Raw genomic sequence first — 8,317 nt, 5'->3', positions numbered from 1 at the left:
ACTAAACTGGCTAGCCCAGCAGTCTTCAGGCTGGCGCTACACAAAGACTTCCCAAGGGTTCTTGGTCATGGTGTATTCAAAGACAGTTTCCAAATCTTGGCTTTCTTGCGTGGACTTGCAGTTGCTCATTTCCCTTTCCTACCTCTCCCCATCCTGGCATTACCCAGGGTGTAAAAAATCCCCAGGTGCCAAACAAGGACGCAATTTGAAATGTTGGCATCCCCAGAGTCTCCTTTACTTTCTATACTTAATAACTATCAAATTTTAGAATGTATTTAGTTGGCTTTGTGAACTAGTATTGTATTAATAACTCAAACCAGAAAAATATTTTCAATACCAGGAGGCTGTGGTCACAGGAAAATTAATTTTTTTTCAATGTGTACTATTTCTGTTCCATATATATAGAAGCTGTACAGGTAACCACAGTGAAGACCCTGTATGCCTCTAGGCCTATTGATGACAATGCATGAGCGAGGATGGTCCACACCTAGGAGGTGCTCTCCCAGTATCCCACTGGCCCATGACATAATCTAGGATATGAATGTTTAGCAACAGGCCGGGGTGGCGGAGTTCTGATTTGTAGCATTTGCCAGTTTCCATGTCTGATTTCAAGCTACCAGCCTGACGACATAAGACAGAGGTAGGAAGGGGCGCACACAACCAGATGGAACAGCTCAGCACAGGGCTGTTCCAGATCCCCACGGGGAGGTGTGCAGGGAAACCCAGGCGCATGATGGTTTTCCACGTGTGGTTGGGGGACCAGCAATGTTTGCATCACTGGGAACCTATTAGAAATGCACATCCAGGCCCCCCGCCCCAGACCTATAGAATCAAAAATTGGGGGTGGAGCCCAGCCATCAGTATTCTTAACAAGCCCCCCCCCCCCGCGCCCCGGTGATTCTGATGTACACTAGATAAAGCTGAGACCCACTGACTAATGGTTTTTTATGCTGGCTGTGTTTAAGAATTACCTAGGTAGCTTCTGAAACCTGTTGGTACTTGGATCTTGCCCCAGACATTCTGATGTAATTGGTCTGGGGCCCGGGCATCAGTATTTATTCAAAGCTGTGTGTTGCTAAGATTCAGGGTCAAGAATCTTTCTTGCTAAGGGTCAAGAAACCCAAACCGTGGTTGGAGTCCCTTAAGGAAACGTGAATGCAAAGACCCTCAGAGCAGTTCACAGGAGTCTCAAAGTCTCAAAACTTAAGCCATTTGAATGACATTCTCTCTGGCCTACAACTGGCAGACAGACACTTAAGGCTACTGGTAGCGTGGAAGGAAAGAGGAATTGGCTGATGGGAGGAGTTCCCAAGCCTTGGGTTTTCTTTAGTTCCTCAACCCTGCTGGAAGGAAGAATTCACCTGCATGCCTTTCCTTTGTCCAATCCTGTCATGCCTTGAGACCCTCCTCCCCACACCTAGATTTTGACCTTGCCTGGGAAAAAGCCCCTCTCTGTTTCAGATCATTATACAAAAGTCTCGAAGGAGGAGAGTAGAAAGGGATGCTGGGGACACTCCTTCAAGTTGGAGAGTCAAGACACTATAGAGTTGATGGACTGGAAGTAAAGGTGTTGTGAAGCCTCATGATGGAATCACCTGGAACTCTGAACACTCCTGGTGCCCAGCCCCACCCCAGCCAATCAAGTCAGAATCTCTGGAGGTGGGGACTGCCCACCGGTGCAAACACACTGGAAAACTGGCAATATTAAGTGAAACTGAGCATGTACATTCCCCACAATGCAGCAATTCCATTCCTGTATCCAGCCCCTGGAGAAGCCCTTGCACACGTTACTGGCAGACATCAGTGAGGATGTTCATGATAGCAGAAAACTGGAAACAGCCCAAAAATCCATCACCAGCTGACTGCATAAATAAATTGTGGTTTACTGGAACAGTGAGTATACAGCACTGAACCCGAATGAACCACAGCTACCTGTGTCTGCTTACCTTAGCTTACGGTACTGAAGAAAAAGATGCAAGGCACAGAATAATACATACAGTGTGATTCTATGTATAGCAAATCTAAATGTAGAGGGTTGCATATAAAGATGAAGAGAATCTAAATAAAAGCAAGAGAACGATTATCACGAAAGTTAGGGTAAGTGGCTTCATGGTGGGAGGGGGAGCCTTAAAAGTGTTCACAGTGTTCCACTTCCTTAACTGGTATGGTGGTTACCTGAGTGTTTGCTTTATAGCTATCTGTGTTTTATGGTCGCTATTATATGTATATTTCATCTCCTCCCAAAAAAAGGTAAGAAGAAATAAAGATGGTTGTCTGTAACTTGAAACTACAAAGTCAACTGATTAAGGAACGGGAAAGAGCAAGTTAACTCTTTGGGGAGGGGGGGATGGGATTTAAGTGAGCTAATTCTCATCTGTCACATCAGGAAATCAGGAGATAGTGTCTAAACTTTTCCCTAACCCTAACCCTAACCCTAACCACCCAGAGGAACAGCTCAGAGCTCAAAGTGACTACCATAGAAGAGGGGGACAGAGATGACGTTCATTCATCCTCCTGTTTTATTCTATATACCCGTAACCACGGGAACCATGTACAAGGATTACTTTGCTAAAAATTAAGAAGCAGATAACGTCTCTCCTTAGTGGTTTTTCTCCTCCAGGTCTCGGTGGAAACTTGCACAGGCAGGTTATTCAGTAGAAGGAGGGAGCAAGGGAAGAGGCAGTGGAGGGGAGCAGGCAGTGAGATGAAAGACCCCAGTTTCCACCTTAGTTTAGAGACATCACTGTGGTTGGCTTCCAGCACCAACACACGGCTGCCTCCATGGCCCTACGCTGTCCTGGTACCCCTTGGCGGACTGGTGCGGAGCCAGTTATGGAAGACCTTGAGAGAGAGGAAGATCCCAGAGTGATGCACCAGCCCTCCAGCTTCAGTTAAAGGCAGCGTGACAAGAAAGGTCTTGCATACTAGTGAGACCCACTTACGCTCTCCTCCTCTCCACTGCCCCCGGCGCTCTCCTGTGTCACTCAGTGACAGAGCTGAGAACCCCAGACATGGCTAGAGAAGCTGCCTAAGACATAGGGAGGAAATTCAGGGACCACAGCGTCATCCAGCTACTCATTCAGTGTTGCCCAGATGTGGCCTCGGCACAAAGGACCAGCTGGGGCAAAAATACAGATTCCTGGGCCCTGCCTCAAACCTTGATAATCAGAATCTCGATGAGTGAGTGGGAATCAGCACCCACCACCTCTGCGCTTTGAGTGATCCTTCTGATGTGACAAGTTTGGGAAAGAGCGCTGTATCACTCAGCTATCACTCACTGCCTGTTTCCTGAGGGCCCCCTTCTGAGAGGGGCCCTGCCTCCTGAGGGCCCGGGAGGGGAAGACCCGCAAAGTGCTCAGCACTGAGTCTGATCCAGAGAGGCACACACTACATATTAGCTATTACTATTTTCAGGGCACAGTCTTTGACCTCAAGAAGCTCACAGAGGAGGAGGCAGGAAAATTAACGGGGAATTAGAGATGCTTACACACCAAAGAGAGAAGCTGCTTCAGTAAATGTGCCTCCATCACACAGATGGGTCCTGGGGTTACAAAGAGAAGACTGGTTCACACTCTCAAGATATATATATATATATATATATAGCTTAAAATATATTTTTATCCAATTAGCACCCAGTTTTTAGGATTCCGGGTAAAAAGACAACACTTCTATGGTACTTATTGGGCGCTTCGCTCATATGAAGTGGCAGTGAGGTACGTGCTGTTATTTTCCCCGATGACCGTACAGATGAGGAGACAGGCACACAGGTTAGGTAAGGAGCCTGGGGTCACACTGTGGGCTGTCCGGCTCCTGCATTCATGCCCTTAACCTCCACAGGGTCGCGGTCTCTCTCCCCAGGGAGATGAAGATTTCTGTAATGAAGATGCAACAAAAGGTGCTGCTCCCACATCTCTTCCCACATAGACAGTTTAGGAACAACCAAAATGCCCAACACCTGTGGAATGAGTAGATACCTGATAATTTATAAACTTGATAAAATAGGATGAAACCATTCAAAATGTGCTTTTGCAAAGTTTGAAGGAACAAGGAGACATGCCAAGAGCAAACTACAGTGGAATTTACAAAATTCCTATAAATTTTGATGATGCAAATTTTAAATTGCTCCATTCCAAAAGTTAACAATGTCTCCAAGGGGGACACTGTGGCTTCTGTCTGGTGGTGTTGAAAGCCAACAAAGCTGATGGCTCCAAAGGTAAAGTGGAAGCCAGGTTCTTTCACTCAGTCATCTCTGCCCTTGTTTTCCCTCTTGCTTTTCTGAAAAAAAAAGTTTATTTTTCTTGAAAACAAGTGATTCCTATTTTATATTTAGTCCTGAGTGAGATGTTCATAGTACATCCTTTAAATGTGACTGCCCTGTAAAAAATAAAATTACATTCATAACTAAGTGGTGGCCCAGCATTTCAACTCTTAAAAAAACTAAATATAGATAAAACGATTGAAAAGAAATGCGTGAATTTTTGTTTTCCCAAATGTCTACCGTCCACATGCATCACTATACCATTGGGGAAAACTTTCTAAAAGAATTACCAGAAAATATACCAGACAGAAGATAAACAGACTGTCAGGGCATCAACGTGTACACGGTGTTACTGCGGTCAGGCACACCGCAGAGGTGGGGAGAGGCAGGGAGGAGGAGAGGTCGGGAGCTGGGGAGTCCCAGGGGAGCTGGCCTCCCAGTATCAGAAGACCCACTGTTGGGAGACCCCAGGGAGAGATCCACCCAAGGGTAAAGTTGCCTTAGTAGAGGTGACCACTGAAAAAATATTAATGAAATGTATGCTAGGAATAGTTTCTGATCGGGGAATTGGTAGAAAAGTAAAGTTTCCCCCTCAGTTTGCTTGCTCGCAGAAGGGTAGACCTTGGTGTCAAGCAGACCCAGTGTTCAAATCCTGGCTCTGCCATCTGCTAGCTGGGTGACCCCAGCCCCAACCCCATTTCCTCGTTTGAACTAAGTAAAATAATCTTGACCTCACGGGGTCCTTATGAGATTAGGGAGATAATGTACCGAATGTGCCCAGTGCAGGGACTGATACGTTGTAGGTATTCAACAAATGTGACTTCTTTTCCCCTGAGTGGCCTGTAGAAATACAAGCTGAAATGTGGCTCTAGAGTTCACTTAGCATCTTTTAAACCTTATAACGTGTCACTCATCGTCTGAAAGTTAGTTATCTTGCAAGCTCAGCTATCAAACATGGCCAAGGATTTGAACGTAAGCAGAAAAAGCCAGTGTAGATGTTTTGGAATGTGTGCCCCAAACTCTGCTGTTTTAGTTGCAGGAGTGTCTCTGAGACCTCTCTCAGAGCTTGTGTGCCCATCCTTAAAGCGTCATTCGGGCAAGCTGAGCTACCAGATTTCCTCAGAGCATAACTGAGTTTAGAAATGAATTTGTGTCCCAATGACTGATAAGCACCTAAAAAGGTGTGCATCAAAGAAATTAAAGGCACAGTGAGACAGCCACTGCACACCCACCAGGATGATTACAATGAAAAAGACTCATCATACTAAGTGCTGGTGAGGATGCAGGACAACTTAATGCTCAGGCATCGCTAGTGGGGATGGGAAACAGTGCCAACACTTTAGCAAATGATTTGGCAGGATCTTGCCAAATTAAGTATTATGTATATACTCTCAGGCCCATCAGTTCCACTCCTGGCTAATCCTCAAATGAAGTGAGTTTACATCCACCAAAAAGCATATACAAGAATGTTCATAAAAACTGGATACAACCCAAGTGTCCATCGATAAGAGATATACACATTGTGATACTATTCACAGGAAAGCATACTACACATCAGTGAAAAAGAGGAAACTACTGCTGCCCTCAACATTTTGGTTGACTCTCCCAGATGTAATAGCCAGCAAAAGAAGCCAGGCACAGAGTCCATACTCTTTCCATTTATGTGAAGTTTGAGAATAAGCAAAACTATTCTGTGGTGACCCTTCTTCATCCTGATCCAGGTGCTGGTTACGTGGTGTGTGCATACAGAGAAGTTCACTGTGCTGTACACTTAGGACTAGGGCACCCTGCTGTCTGTGAGTTTGACCTCAACAAAAAATTAAATTAAATTAAATTAAATAAATAAAATAAAACAAAATAAAATAGGAAAATGGGGAGGAAGAGAATAGGCATCAAAATCTGAGGACGTCTTCACTCAGATCCAGGGCAGAGTCTAAGGTGCCTGACAGTCCCTGAGGGCTCCACACCTGAAACAGATTAGTAACCGTATCACACTAGTAAGTAGAAAATCTGCATTTACTGAATGCTAGACATTATGTTCAGGGCTTTACACAAATTTATCATCTCGTTTAATCACCCCAGCCACTCTGGGAGCTAGATGCTATCATTATTCCCATTTACCAATGAGAAAATTAAGGCTCAGAGACACTAAGCAACTTGCCCAAGGTCACAGAGCTAAATAAATGGCCCTGCCAGAACTCTAAGCCTGGTCTGAGTCCAAAATCCATGGTCTTAACCATCATGTCATACTAATGCAGAGTATGAATTGGGGTCCCTTATCATCACCCAGAATAATCCAACAGAGTTTAAAGTCAGGTTGTATACTTTCCAATTAGGAGGTTGGGGAGTGCACAATATATATTACCAAGGTTTTTTTTTTTTTTCTGTTTTTACTGGACTGAATTTTTAAAATAAGATTATTTTTCAATTATAAAAGCTGTTCATAGTCATTATAGAAAATCTGAAGAATATAGAAAAAAATATGAAAAAAACCCTCCACGTCCCCACTGGAAGAATATGTCATGGAAGATTTTCTTTCTAAAAAGAAAGAAATGTTGACGTGTAGAGGGTAATGTCAATAGTCTGGTATGTTTACCCCCCTTTCTTAACTGTGCCAGATGTTGGGTTGTGTTATTTTGAGGAAAGTTGAGCCAACTTGGAAGCCACAAGGCACTGGGGCAGATGTGACAGTCTTGAACGTGCAGTAATTACTGTTGTTGACTTCTAAACAATGTAAACTCAGGGCGAAGTCTCCTGGAAGGCAGCATTTTAAATGGAAACATTTGGTGCTGGAAGTGACAACAATAGTTATATTAAAACAGAATCTCAACATCAAGTTTTGACCCTGGAAAGGATCTTGATTTCTGGAAAGAGAGACATTTAATAAAAGCCATGTTTTTCACAGATGAGGGAAACTGAGGCTCCAACAGGGGAAGAAATGGGGCCATTGGAGCACAGCTTAGTTGCTCAGGGCACACCTTCTGGAGCCAGGCGACTTGGCTTTTACCATCATTTACCAACTGGGTGACCTGAGCAAGTCTCTTAACCTCTTTGAAACCTCAGCTCCCTCACCCATAAAATGGGGACAGTAAGACCTTCCTCTCAGGAGACTGCGAGTGTGAAATGAGATGGTACCCATTGCCTGGCACATGGTAGATGCTCAATAAAATTATTTCTTAATTATATAGGCAATGCAGTGGCTGTAGAAAAGCTGGAAAATACGCTTTTTTAAAACAAATATTTAAACAAATTTTCTTTAAATTATGTAAGTGAGCTTACGTCATACTCATATGTGTTTATACATCTATTAGTATTTTCTTTTTACATCTGAATTTACAAGGGTAGCTCCATTTCACAGTTAGCATCAAGACTGGAGATTTAGCACAGCAGCTTAAATAGCCACCATCTAGTAGGCTGTCCTTCTAAATTCTGCGTCTTCAAAAGCCTAGGGAGTCAGGGGTGTGAATGAACACAGAAGAACCCTGTCAGCCGTGTCTTATGACTTTTTTTATTTATCTCTGCATTCTCAGCTGCTGCTGCCAAGACTGAACCTTTAGAAATATCCCAGGCATTTTGAATGAACTCGGGTTATAAACAGTTCTCATCCAGTTCAGACTGGCAGAAGCCCTGTATATTGAATGCTGCCTTTAAGTGAAATGGAAACAGATCCTCCAGTTTATTTTTATATAGCTCCTCTGTAAGTGTAACAAGCTAATAACTAATTGAGAAACTATTTCAATCTGTAACTAGGGACTGGGGCAGTATTCACTCATTATCTTGGTAGTTGGTCCAGAACGCGAGGCAGACAGGGGTCCAGTCAAGAAACCCCGATGACGAAGCCAACTTTATCAAACCTTAAAAGAAGGAGATGGGAAGTAACATTCCAAGAGTTTCAACTACAGAGTTCTTTCTAATAGGAAGCCCACTGGTGTACTGAAAAGAAAATTTGAATTTTTCAAGCCCTGACGTTGGTGAGAAACTTACTGACCCCCAAACAAAACTACTTTTTAGAAAGGATCACTCATATCATCTAGTCATTTTTACCCTCTAAATGTCTCC

General features: G+C 43.8%; 1 protein-coding gene across 2 annotated transcripts in view; it reads right to left on the bottom strand.

Annotated features, from left to right (window-relative positions):
* IQCK (IQ motif containing K) overlaps positions 1 to 8,317 on the bottom strand; it is a 127,139-nt gene that overhangs the window by 3,321 nt on the left and 115,501 nt on the right. The gene's annotated exons all lie outside the window — the stretch shown is intronic.

Source organism: Monodon monoceros, unplaced genomic scaffold (assembly GCF_005190385.1).
Source record: "Monodon monoceros isolate NGI ecotype Baffin Bay Population unplaced genomic scaffold, NGI_Narwhal_1 Super_Scaffold_13, whole genome shotgun sequence".
Taxonomy (NCBI): domain Eukaryota; kingdom Metazoa; phylum Chordata; class Mammalia; order Artiodactyla; family Monodontidae; genus Monodon; species Monodon monoceros.
The sequence above is the reverse complement of the archived record's forward strand: the minus strand, read 5'-3'. Positions and strand labels throughout refer to the sequence as shown.